Genomic DNA, 14,818 nt, shown 5'->3' with positions numbered 1-14,818 from the left:
TAATTGGTGTTACTCTTATTTAAAAATGAATAAAAAAATGCAAAATCTGAAATGTGGTTGTTTGCATTTAATGCTAGACAAAGATTTCGTCATATATAAAATACACGTTATTTTTTAGGTTCCCTCGCCTTTATGAATTCATTTCGATAATACTACACATCTTTTACGGTATGTATAAGTTATTAAATACTTTATCACATATTGTTAAAGCATAAAACGAATATCTAATAGAAATGATTAATGAAATAATAGATTAGGTTGTGTTTGTACCAATTGTAGTGAATATATCATTTTCTATTTTCTGTGGAATCAATTTTGTTTCTTGTAAGCCTCTTTTCATTTCTACTTCTACGCTAAGAAATACGCAATTTGTCCAATAAAGTCCTAGTCATTATCAAATTTTATATATTGTTGATATTTAAATTATTCACTACATATAATGGCAAGGATTAACAACTCACATGGTGAGATTATCAAGCCTTCTGAGCAGTCGAAGTGTGAACTTAGCTTTTTCCCTTTGCCAGATTTTCTAAATGCTGGGTACATCTTGGCTTATCAATTTACATATCCAGTCATTGTGATAGGAGAAACTGAAATGGCTATTATATATCAAACCATAATTGCTAGATATGAAGTTTCAAACGTCTCAATGATAAATCATATACATTAATATAGAAATAAGCCATCATGTATCGATTTTTGATACAGTAATGCTTTAAAAGTATCTCGACAGACGGAGGTATTTGATAGTATATTACATCATAGCTCAGGGAAGGGTTTCAAACGTTCTTCAGCACGACAACCGTTATTTGTTTTTGGCACACGAACAAAAACTTTAAATATTAGTAGCAAAAGCGTTTGGAATTAAAATATGACCAAACAAGTAAAAAAAACAAAAACAAAAAACAAAAAAAAAAACAAAAAACAAACAAATACTGTAACCCAACGTATTTTATCAATACGTATTTTGAAATTCACGATATCAATATAATTCATTTTCGAGCTATGCATTTTAGTGACTTACATTCTAACATCTATTCCATAATCAAGGGACTTATTCGTGGCGAATTTGTAGTAAATTTGTCTCACTTGCAAAATTAAAAATAAAAAAAAATCTCGCAACAATAAGTTACTTTATAGTATACCCTATAACAATTTAATGAATAGAAATACGAAGAGTACATTCACGAAGATATACTGGTATCATGTCTATGCCCGATCAGCCTTCAGATGGTTGCAAACTATCCTCGGATGTTTTAACCCTGGATTATGACATCCCCTAATTGGTGGGTCAGCAGCCGTGGCCAATCACCTCCGTTGGTTCCATGTAGCTGTCACAAAGACTGACCTATTGTTCCATATAAGCATTGTTTTTTGTTTGTTTTTTGTTTTTTGTTTTTGGCTACCAAAGAGTAATCAAGGGAACAAAGGTTATTGCGGTAATCAAAAGAATGTAATCCAAGGACAAAGACCAGACATTGAAAACAGACATACACAACAAAGAACATAAAGTAACTAATATCATACATACAAAGTAACAAAAGTAAATGAGCAACTCGGACTCCACTAAAAACTGGGAGCATGGACAAGGTGCACCGGTAGGGTAAGCGTCCTCTGCTTTTCTAGAAACACCAGCCGAGTTGCTCATAAAAAAGCCAAGTCCGGGGTAGACAAACGAGGCAAGAAACACTATGACCCGTTGAATAAATCAGTTTTCATGGTGCTGATGGATACACCATAACGATCCACGAGTTCATGATGACGACCATAAAATTCTGTAGTGATGACTTCAATCTTGTAGCAACATAACCCTGTTCCAGAAGCCTATTTGTTAGAGTTTTAGCGCGATACAAAAAGTCTGCGTAGTTTCGGCAAGCTCAAATCAAGCCAAATCAAACCATTGATTTGGGAGATTTGAGAGCTATGCCACAATTTAACATAAAATATATCTTAATTAAGACAATCATATTTTGTGTTTTTCTAAGCAGCATTTAGAGTCTTTTATGAATTATTTAAGAATCACGTATATAATTGTTTTACACAAATATATGTTCGACAAAATCAAAAATGGATTACTCAAGACGATGAGACAATAAATCATGGTTATTTTATTTTCTATTAAAAAATAAAAACACCAAGAAAACCTATTTCTGTGATCAGACCTTTAGTACAGTGCTACCTTAAAATAAGGTAACAAGTTCATTCGAGGTTTATTGTTTTAACTATAAAACAGCAATCTATGATTATCAGCTATTTTGTTTCGTAAAAAAATGAAAGTATGCATAGCTAATACTGTTTTCTGTCGTATCATTTTTCTTATCTTTGGCAAAGCAAAGCATTTAAAATAATGTAATTAGTTCGATCGCGGTAGGTCAATTATATTCTTTGACAATTAATACGTGATATCAAAATGAAAGAAACCGTCTTTATTTCTCTTAATATGTAATACAAGCATACTCCACATCTTTTGATCGTGACGAATAAAGCTTGTAAAAATAATCTACCCAGTATTTATTCACTACTTTTCTTATCCTAATGTAATTATGTTCTGCTAATTGGATGGCGAAACATCGCTCCATTAAATAATTAATTGATGATTTGTGAAAGCCGCAAATTGTTTCTTCTCAAGATAAGATACATCAAATTAAATGAACACCATTGATAAAAAGGAAATAAGATTGGTCAAATCGAACGAGTTCAAGCTTGCATTTGTATTACGTACATCATAAAAACATAATCATGACTGTATTTTATTTTTGAACAAGGTTTTCAATGTGGCACATATCTATTAACGTAGACTGCTATACATTATCGTTTATACATTCATTGAGTTGAAATTACAATTCACCAGAATTGACGAGTAACATATCATGATTGCTATTAATGCAACAAAGAAAGATGTACACAATATCTTGTCATGGGGGGGGGGGGTGTATTGAGCAAGTGTGTTCTGAGTTCAAAATATGGTAGATTTACAGGAAGATTTGAAATATGTGTTTATTTGTTTTAAAACATATGGGAGAACCTATGTTTAGGACCGACACAACGTTATATTGTTTTCGTATGTATGTTAACATTTTTAATAGTTAATTTTCAAAAATCAAACGAAAGCCATATCACATTGTTTTATTAACAATTTGCAAGACTTTATGTGGTAGTCCTGTACATAAGTTTTTCATATGTTTTTGATAGCCCTGAACATATGGAAAATACATATGACAAGCTTATGTTTTTTTTTCATAACATACGAAAACAAATTGTTTCAATTTTTCTTATGGGTTTCCATAACATACTATTTTATCATTTGTATTGATGTTGATAAAATCAAATGTTAAAGTTTGACGATGAAAAAACTAAGCACCACTTCCCAATACAAGTGTGACTATGATTTTGTTATTCCCCTTTTCTAATTTGTATTTAGTTTTGCTGATCAAATAGTTGATTTAAAAATTACACATTCCGTTTTACTACCTTAACAATTGTTCTCGAACTACAAGTTATTAAAAGAACTATAAGTAGTAGTACTTTTTAAATCAGACAGGAGGTGATTCATGCATGTCAAAAACCCACCGTCGTCAGTTTTATTTCTTGTTTTGAAACAAGTTCTGATCACATGACCAGTCTTAGTTTTCCATTTGGTTGTTGTGCTTCCGAGTTAAAAATTATAAATATTGCACATAAAATTGGCACTTTGAAAGAGTTATCGTTCTTGCTTTGGTTTCTTTTTGTTGCTTTTAGTGGGAGGTGATTATATGATTTTCGACAAAGTGAAGATATGTCCAAAGATATGAATGCACAAATGATTATCTTTACTTGAAAGTATAGCATATGTATAATGAAAAGTGTCATTTAATTGGTGGGTTTTTTCTACACCATGAATCACTTTACCATTGTTTGAATTTTATGTGGACTGATACTTAATTATTCAGTGTTGTTATTTCTTTTTGCATATTTTTTACATATACTGTTGTGTTAATTTATGACAAACTACAACATTTGCCTATATCCTTTTTTCAAATGAAATTCAAACAATGCTAGCATGGAACCAAAACAAGATCGTGTGCTGAAGCTGTTCTATTTGAAGATTGAATTTATCATTGACCACATGCTTTTGTTTGTATAGCTAATGAAATTTGAAAATATATATAAAAAATAGCACCACACTATTATAGGATGTGCCGATTGATTCCTATTCCTTGGGGTTGACAGTAGAGCCCTTGGTTTCTTTTTAAATTTTATTTTCTTTTTTTACTATCATTGAGGTCTCCGACAACGACGACGATCTGTCAGCCCCAGGGGAGGTGTTTCGGACATTATTCCTGATAGTTAAATTAAGTTATCGGTGATAGTGTCTGAGGTATCTCGGTGGGAATCTCAGCAGGCCTACTGATTGCTCTTTTTGTCGTATAAACTTGTCTTTATTGTTTTGTATTTGTACTTCGTAGTTTTTAATTTAAACTGGTAACTCACCCCTAGGGAATAGGAAATCTCAGTAAAATAGTGACAGAAACTGGCAGAATAAAAAACGCGTTATTTTTATTTTTTTATCAATTTGTTTTCTAAGTTTCATTTTTTTCTTTTTGTGTTGTAACTACGTTGTGTAGTAGTCATATTTAAGTTTACAATCCTGTTCTATTAACTTTGTCACTATAATTTTAGGTTTTGACTAAAAGGGACGTAGCTAATATGTTAAAATGATATTCGAATTCGTTGATAATGGTCTTGATCAATGGGAATATGCCAGACGTCAGAGTTTCCATCATAAACGGTGTGCGTCTGTCTTAAAAGTTCAAACAATCATACCAAACTGTATGCAACATTTCCTTAATAAGTCACAAATTCATTTTGAGTCATTCATGTGCCAGAGGATCTAAATATGCTGAACGTCGCATACCCTCCCCCCTATAATAAATTTATTTTAAACATACTACCATACCACATGCATATATGGACCTTCAGTCTTTTCTGAAAGAGTAATCAAGGGAACAAAGGTTATAGCGGTAATCAAAAGAATGTAATCCAGGGACAAAGACCCGACATGGAAAACAGACATACACAACAAAGAACATTACAGTAACTAAAATCATACATACAAAGTAACAAAAGCAAATGAGCAACTCGGACTCCACAAAAAACTGGGAGAATGGACCAGGTGCACCGGTAGGGTAAGCTGAGATTGTTCTTCAATTAGATAAACGTAAAATGGCTATGTTTTCATAGCTTACATATACAAATATATCAACGTTTAAAATCATAATCGGCAGACATTTTGTTTTTGCATGTCTCAATTTAAATTTTCCAAAGAGATCACTTACCGTAAATGCCAACGACATGATCATTTAAACAAGTTCAAAGAACATAACATGGCTTTGTATCTGTCTTCAATTTGCCCATTGATACTACTTAGTCGATGTATATATCTTCCTTCCCTATTCCCAATCAATAAAAGCGCTTTCAACTTTTGAAAAAAGTAAGCTATATTCATCATTTCTGTTGTAATGTCATTATCGATGTTGTGACACAATTCAAGTTATCCAATTTTTCAATTATACTCAAGGTCGCATAACAATGTGATGATAGACTTTAGTTTCAAACCAATATGTTAGAATTAAGAAATTCAAACGTTATGAATTTGTTAACGCCTTAAAAGATTATACAATGAAACATATCTACACCGAACCCAGCCGAAAGTGTCAGGTTGAAGGACGTAGACTTAAGGTAAGGGACACAATTTTCAAAATTATTGGAACGTTTGTATTTGACATCAAGTTCATATTGTCGGCAATCAGTTATACAATGAAAAATGTACCCAACCCTTTTTGGACTGTATTTGTCGTATGGACACAGTTGTTCGATAAACTTGTATTTAAGATACATTTAAGCTGATGATAAAGGACTTAAAAATAACACATATTTGGGTTACACCGGGTCCGTTTAAAGCAGGTTTCACCGTAAACCCTGAAATCGACAAAATACAAAAGATAACATTCCAAGAAAGAAAACAGTCCGTTTTATGTTAAGGTTGTATATTTTTTGTATGCCTTAAAACTGGACTGACTAGCACCGTCTTACCAAGACATTTAGTTGTATAATACCCATTATTATAACAGTGTTCGTCAAAATCCAAATTATAACCTAAAACTTTTCAGTGTTCAGATAACTTAAAGAAATTCTTTTTTATATTTCCTCCTGTATATGATCCTTATCATTGTCTTTGAGACATACACCTTTGATCATGATATATTGTCATTTTAACACGTTATCATGATATATGTTCATTACAATGCAAATCAATGCTAGGATTTTTAAAATTCTTTCAAGTAATGTAATATATCTTAAATGAAACCAAATAAAGACGTCTTCACCTCTTTTACGATACACATGCCCTTTGATTAAATTTTCAAGGGTTTGTCACATCCCTGTGAAAATACAAGGCGAGAAGAAACATAATTAAACTCGTTAAATGAGAGTTAACACATTCAGAAGCCTGCCAAATGTTGTTTAATTGTCAAGATTTCAAGTATTATATCACTATTTAAGTTTAAAAGTATCATTATGACTTCGAAGCCCAAAACAGTACTGATAAATTATGTCAGAGAATTCCTAAAAATTTGCAATGTTTAAAATAATCCAATAAAAAGAAAAAAAAACATTATTTTACTTCCATAAGCATTTTTACATTGTTTGTATAGTACTTGCGTTTATTTCTGTAAATGTATTCAGAAGGTCATTCGAACAAGGAACAGAAAACAAATGCTTATCAAATGTAAATAACAAAATTTGTGATCTCGGAGTAGCATGTTCGGAATAAGCGCAAGAAGTGGTTCAATCCCTGGTCGAGCTACACAAAAAAAATATTTTTCGCCAACCAAATCCTAGTGGGGGCGTAGAGTGTTGGCTGGTTGCATTGATTGTCAGAATAATGTGTCTTAGTAAGATCACAAAACTACCTGCGTCACCTTTGAGATCTAGTTCAATTTTTATCCTTCTCAGCGTGTCTGCCCAGGATCTGTCCGATTTGTCAAAGGTTCACAATATGCATGTATGATGCATATTATATCTGCATTAAGGCGAAAAATCAATCAAATTATCAATTGATAATGCTTTCACACTGTTGAATATCAGAAGAAAAAGAAAGACCAACTTAATGAATAGTAAATATATGGTAAAACATTATTTTTTTGTCTTCTTTTAAATTAAAAAAAAATCTTACAACCGTTAGAATTATCCTTCGTGTGATTCTAGGTCTCTTCCTGTGAATATGACATTATTGATTCGGAAGTTAGCATATAGTTTTAATCACTTATAGTTAATAACAATGACGTAAACCTTAAACAAAAATGATGATCAATTGTTTAAGTATTTTATAAACGAAAATCAAGTAGAGTCAAGACAGGAAATACTTCCTTGAGGGGAATATTGTTCTCAATAAAAAAAAGAATATGCATTTGTAATGAATGACAACTTTGCATTCATCTTTAAGCATATATATATATATATATCGAGTCTACGGGAGGCTTTAAAATTGGCGCTAATATCCGATTTAGTACTTACAATTGTATATAATAATAAAATTAAAAAAAACAAAACATCTGCAAATTCAGAAAAGTACAAAAACGTGAAGAATAAGACGATTCAAATACGTCTAAATACACAATGTTGCAAACAAAATAAACAAGATTTCAGAAATTTAAGGTAAGGGAAACATAAGAAGTGGCACAAAAGATGGAGCACTGAGAAACACATGAAGAACCTCGTAATGAAAAACATATCCTCCTTCACTAGTAACATCTGTCACAATTGAGTGTTTATCTAACATCAATAGTGAATCTGAAGAAAATATTATTATTTGAAATTATCCCAAATAAACGAATTCAATTTGGATAATAAAAAATCATCATAAAACACGGGATAATATCAACTATAAATTTAAACAAACGCTAGAATTTATACGGCAATCAATTTCCATATCTTTTGCTTACCGTAATATTATGTAACAAAGCCATTTTGTAAACCACGTTAGCGGTTGGGCAACAAAGGTCGAATATATGTACTTTTGAATCAATGCAAAGATTGACTTATCTGAAAATGGAAACAGAATGAATGAAATGAGATAAACATCCGATAAGTCATTAGTGAAACAGTATATTTACAACACGAGATGTTATCTGCAGATGCTAGGTATAAACTCAAATATAAGCAAATTATTTTCAAATGAATGTTGCCTTTCTTGTGATATTTGATCTTTCTTACTTCATACTGGGATTGTTTTCCTGATTGCTTTCTTACAATGTTTTAATCAGTGCTTCAAATAAAGAGGAAAAGTAAGAAAAAATAAGGATTAATCAGCCAGCATTTACAAATAAATATCGAACATAATCAAATGTCCTCATATTACTCCTTACTTTTCTACGAATGCTCTGCGTCGTAAAAAGAGTAAGGTTATTCATGTAGAGGGTGGCAAAATATAATTTCGTTTCAACAGTGTGAATGTATATGTCAGCATATCGAAATTTGCCATGTATATGATTGTTTTTATTTGTATCTAATGACTACTGGGTCGAAGACACTGCTGGTAGAGCACGTCTTCACCCAACCCAGTAGTCAGACTTGTCTCTCCGATAATTATATCATACTTATGCAGTATCATAAATTTCAAAGTACCTAACACTCTGAGGATTCATTGCTCGTATTACGCATGATAGAACCTCTAAGTGGTGGATTTGGCTTCCTATTCCGATATTTTTGTTTAGAATTAATTTTCCTTTATATTTAATTAGCATTATAAAGATTTAAATGACTTTCAATTTACTATATTTTACTATATTTTTTTGTTTTTTTATCAGGTGAGACCGTATTAACTGCTTTAGTTTGCTTGTAAAAGTTGAAACTTGTTTTCGCAACAAAATGCACATTGGTAAAAAATAATTAAAGGCACATAAATAATATTATAACCAATTGAAAAACTATCGTAAAACTGAAGAATAAGAGATTTAAAGGTAAACAACTTTAAAACTTTACTTGCTATTGAACTTCAGCATCGAGCAAGTAATAAATTGTAAACATTAACCGACTATTGCAATAAACGAGATCATTTGATCGATCGTTCCCTGCACAAGTTGCAAGAAACATCTTAATATTGCTGCTAATGCTTCAGAAAATATATCGTTGTGGAAATTTTAATAATCCTTTCCGGACAAGCGTTTCACTTCAAACTATCATGACGTGATGCGTCAAACTTTTAATCAGCAGACGGCTAATACTACACCATCAAGGCTAAGGTTGAATAATCTAAGAAAAAAAACCCTCATAGAACAGAAATTCAAACTATTTATCATCACTGAAACTTTATATTAGATGTATGTATTCTAGAGTGGCTTGGTATGAAATCTTTCGTTAAATAACATTATTATGTAATTAATGTTCTTTCCCTACCGATATTTGATCTTTTAAGCGTCATGCTGCGATATTTCTCTGATTCAAATGCAATACGACAAATCAAAGGACCATTTTTGTAATCTTTTAATGCTTGTTTTTTCTCACTTTAATTTCGAAAAGATTATCTAATCGATGAAATTATCATTAAACTGTAGTGCATGTTTTGATGAGGATCATTTGAGTAATTAGATTTAAATCGGTTTCAAGATATCTCTACTCAAGTTAATACTGTTATTATTTAGATTTGTCAGACAGAATCAGCCGGAAGTGGAAGTTAGATTGAGTTGCGTGGAATGTGATCTGCGTCCCCTAATTGTGTGCTCTCTCTCTCTCTCTCTCTCTCTCTCTCTCTCTCTCTCTCTCTCTCTCTCTCTCTCTCTCTCTCTCTCTCTCTCTCTCTCTCTCTCTTTGTGCTGCCCGTACGGTGGTTGATCCAATTTCTCAAACAACGGAGAGGCGCTAGTTGGTTTGAAAGGGAAAACCCCAGTGATTTTGTGTTTTTTTCTATACAGTCAACAAATCTTTTCAAACATTAAGGATACACTGTAGCTGGGATCCCGCCCAACTGCTTCCCCCTTTTGCATATTCTTAACATTATCATATTTACATCTGTGGATATTTCATAGCAATATGTTAAAGGATTGTAATTTTAAGATTTGAAAAAGAAATTTCAAAGACATGGCGTCAAATATTCAAATATAACTGGTTAATATTTTGTAGACTGCCCCTGAATTTGCAGTGTATTTCAAATCATTAAACAATAACTTATTTTACCAAATGAAATGAAATTACTATTTTTGTTTATTTTTACTGATAAGTTAAACTAAGTAAAAATAGGCTTTTAAAGTCTTTGGTGATTTAATACTATTTTACCCACTGCTTGGTTCTTACATTGATTAGCAATAAAGAGTAAGAACGATAGGATCGTATGATACTCCTATGCTATATATTTCAATTATCCTGTATTTGACATATACGTTTTACCGTGATCTTATGATGATCTTTCTATTCCTCTATTACATCCTTGTTAGATTAACACCTCTGGTCATATGCGATTTAATTGGTAAACGTCCAAAGTACGTGCGTATTCATGACAACCGTTTAACATTTAAAAATTCGAGTAAATTTCTGTATTTGGTAATAGCTTTTGATTAAAATTTGACATTTGAAAATCTAAAAATAGTGGAATCTGTCTATACCAAACATTGTAGAGTATGTCCGGTCCACATATGTCATAATTTTTCCATTTCAAAATATATTTAACTGATATTTAGAGATGTCTGATTTTTTATATATTGATGGTCCCGCTGGACATGTTTAATGTTTTTGTAATTAAAAAAAATGAATGGATCTAATCAAATTTGGCTACGATCATGTTAAAAAAATCTGGTATATACGCTGTCTCGAATATGAAACTTTATAGTAGATTTTAACTGTGAGAAAACCGCCAAAAACATATTGAAAACATGCATGTTTAAAAAATATTAAAACAATTTTCAAACTACAAAAAAATAGTATCATTTGAAATTCATTTAAAGAATTGCATCACATTTTTTGGTATTGATATATATGAATTATATATATGATATATATATTATTTTTGTATTGATACTATTGTAAAATATTCATAGACAAAATTGCGACATATGCTTTCTATATGTCATTTTTCATATGTTTGGACCACAATAAAAACATCTATTTAAAACGGACTATAATTCATGGAACCCAAGTAGACGAAAATCATTAGGTTATTATGTCTTCTTTGTTACTTTATATATGAAAATAGTATGGCTGCGTATGATTGTGGTAATCATATATGTTTGGATTATTTTTTATATGCACAAAAAAATTATATTTTCATATAAATCCTTAATATATGATAATATATGTTTGCTTTTTTTTGTTATGGTGCAGATAATTTGTTCTTGACAGCAAACCAATAAATTGATTATGTTTATCAAACTTGTCGTAGGAATTCTGGACAAAGATTTTTCTCTTGATAGGCCTCTCGTGTAGGAGGCGATGATAGTCTCAAGTATGCAATATCGCTTGTTGACATTTTTCTTAACAAGACGTCCATGATAAGTTAACGTGACGTGAATAACTTACTTGAATACACTACTCAGGGTCATTGGTAATGTCTGCAAGATCTTAAAAAAAATTGTGGAAAATGAATACAAACCGGTATAAAAAGTAGATTTTGTGGGTTTTTGGAATGTATGAATTACCTCCTGTCTGATACAGTGAAACACGTCTAAACCGAACCTCTTTTGGGCTAGTCTGACTAATGTCTGGTTAACCGGGGTTCTTTGTATGTATTAAGATTGCCACTTAAGTAGAGTCTTTGTAAGAATCATGCAAATTCTGTAATATGTGATAAACTCCAAAAAAGGCTACACATTTAGCCACATGTGAATTTCTGTTAACAATAAGAATTTTTATCAAATGTTAAAATAAAAATATGTATCAATTCTAATCATTACATTTTCGCATAATTCTTAGCTGGAAAACTACGTAACTAGATGTTCATATAGCAAAGCCAAATTTGGTGTATCCTTCTATACAGAACATCAAATTTACAATAAAACACATTAAATAGTTTGACCAAAACAAACCTTATATTTATTGTGAACAAGTTTTTGTTCATGTTACATGTATAACATGTAAAATAATGCCCTAAAAATGACTTCAACTTATACAATACAGAGAAAGTACTTATATCATGGATACCAATTTTCGTGGATTTGGATTGAAACATCAATTCGTGGTTTTGGTGTTTCCAGTTTACACATCGATAAGATTTTTTTTTTCGTTAGGTACCGAATTTCTTGGTTAGGCCTACCTTTGAAAACCATGAAAATTGGAGCCTCGCCAAAAAGGGTACTTTCACAGCATGTTCGATATACTCAACACTTGCAAACAACATCTCTGAACACATTCATTTATAGGAACATTAAACCCTTCAAGTGAAGCATTAGGAAGACCTTCATACTGGTTTTGGCTCACAAACCCTTTAACTTTCTCACCTTTATTTTTATCTGAAATGACCCATGTTCATTTATTTTGAGTATAACACCTCTTATGTATCTAACGTCCGTTGGACCCTTATATACGGTCAGAATTGGCAATTTTACATTATCACCAATATTAAGGACAGTAAGGGTTCTCTTTGTGTTCTGTGTTAAACTGCCAACTTGTAGTTGTTGTCCTGATAATATTTTTCTTTTTGCTATCTCTAGTAGCAGCATTCGAAATTGAAGGAAATGCATTGTCACTCTCAGAAAGGGTTCTTTCGTCGGACCTAGACTGATTGTCAAAATTCCCAGTTGCCGTACAAAACACCTCTAGAATGTTGAATTCTGGAGGTTCTGATTCAACATGATTTCGCACTAATGTCAATATTGGTCATTAATGTATATTCGCTTCATTATTTGACTTTTAAGTTTATTTCGAAGGAGCGTCATCATATTGTTGACTTTCAAAGCTTAGATGTGTTTACAGTTGCTCATTTACTTTTGTTACTTTGTCTGGTTTTTGTCCCTGGATTACATTCTTGTGATTTCTGCTAGAATCTTGGTTCCCTTGATTACTCTTTTACACCTATTGAAGACCTGTTGGTGTTTTTGTTATAATCTTTTGATATGTTTAAGAAGAAATATTTCAGTATGTCTTATTTCTAATGCTATAATTAAGTTTTTTTCGTACATATCATTCATCAATTTTTATCCCATTTCTCTTTTCTATTTCATTTGAAAGAACTTCACATGTAACTTTAGATTCATTTCAATATTGTACATGTTGAAATCATGTTATGCATATTTTGCACATGTTATGATATCTACTAGACACTTTTTTCGAATTCCTTTGTATCATTAAAATGTATTTTAAACTTTATGGAGGTAGACCTAGGGTAAAGGACATAACTCTTGAAATCAGTGACATGTTTGTATCATGTTTCGCCAAAGCCTTTCAAGCTTTTATTTGAAACAGAATACAATCAGTCCAAGTTACTTTGATGCTTACTTCAGATCGATGTAAAGTGCTGAATACAAACGTTCCAATAATTTCACAGAGTTGTGTCCTAGGTCTGCTTCGTTAAACCGAACACGTGTCTAAAGCAGACAAGTTCTACTGTCAAATGGTTTGGGAAAAACAAGTTTTAATGAACATTTAATTAATATCCTAAAACTAAAAAATAACTATACTAAACAAAGTTGTTGAACAGTACCATGTTGTCATCTTCATTCGTTTGTTTATTTCCTTAATTTTTTTCCTTGACTTTTTTACAATATTTCCATATCATTGTCAGATTGTTTTGAAAATGGAAAATCGTTTTAATTTCTTCCAAACATTTGTCGAAATGATTTTACTTGTTCTTGTATTTCTGCTGATGTCAATGTTTACATTACGCATTCGCTTTTAGTGTAAAGAACTCATCTTTCATGTTATGCCTTTAATAGGGAAGGTTCTTATGTGATTGATAGAGATGTGGAGTAATACCATCATTAAGTAGCATTTATCTGTCTGGGCCGTCTTCCTAAATTATCCCAGCTTTGTCTAAAATATTACCAATACAAAGTTTGTTTCACATTTCTACTTTTTTAACAATGAAATAGAGTAAACTTGATATTGTTCAATGACTCTATTTTCATTGTTTTGTTTTTGTTGTGTTTATTTGTTTTTTGATTTTGTTTTTGTTTTGTTTTTGTTTTTGTTTTTGTTTTTTTGTTTGTTTTTTTTTGTCTTGTTTTGTTTTGTTTTTGTTTTTGTTCTTTCCAATGAAGAAGACTTCCTTGAGTCAATTTCAATTTATCCAGTGGCTTACAAGAACTTTTTATTGATTTTAATTTCTGTTGGAATTTGGAAATAATATTTTAAATAAAGAACGTATTTTGCACGATGTACTATATACGTATTAAGACAAATTAGCACAAAACTTATTTGTTATACACTGTACGATGGATTTTTTTTTTCAAAAACGCTGGTAAGTTCATCTAGAAATGACTGGTTTCAATACACAATTATAGCAGCATGAGCAAAATAATCTGACCTATACATATTGACATTTAGTAGTATACAGGCCATGAAGAACAGTACGATAAATGCTCTTTGATAGTTTGCTTTATGGTATGGGTTTTGCCCATTGGAGACCGTGTGGTGACATGTAGAAGTTAAATTGTTCGCTGCTTGGCATTTAGTAGATGAATCATACCACATCTCATATTTTTTTTTAAATATTTTCTTTATACATCTGAAGATGTGTATATGTTGAAAAGTGTAATATCACTGTTCTTTTTGTTTTGATACGGACAACTTTTTAAACGTGTGGTACAGTTTGTAGAGCAAATTTAACATATACTCTGTCATTAAAAAGTAAACG

General features: G+C 31.3%; 1 protein-coding gene across 6 annotated transcripts in view; it reads left to right on the top strand.

Moving 5' to 3' along the window:
* LOC148600918 (uncharacterized) overlaps nt 1–14,818 on the top strand; it is a 75,077-nt gene that overhangs the window by 42,153 nt on the left and 18,106 nt on the right. For 3 of the 6 annotated variants that reach the window (XM_088556081.1, XM_088556077.1, XM_088556079.1), the window contains one exon: nt 119–168. The exons of the other annotated variants lie outside the window; for them this stretch is intronic. The gene's annotated coding sequence lies outside the window, so the exon portion shown is untranslated. The remainder of the gene's footprint in view (nt 1–118; nt 169–14,818) is intronic. 6 annotated transcript variants of the gene reach the window in all.

This window comes from Perna viridis, chromosome 12 (genome assembly GCF_037379345.1).
Source record: "Perna viridis isolate PV_CMFRI_1.1 ecotype Kerala chromosome 12, ASM3737934v1, whole genome shotgun sequence".
In the NCBI taxonomy this organism is placed as follows: domain Eukaryota; kingdom Metazoa; phylum Mollusca; class Bivalvia; order Mytilida; family Mytilidae; genus Perna; species Perna viridis.
Note: the sequence above shows the minus strand (reverse complement) of the source record. Positions and strands in the feature narration are given on the sequence as shown.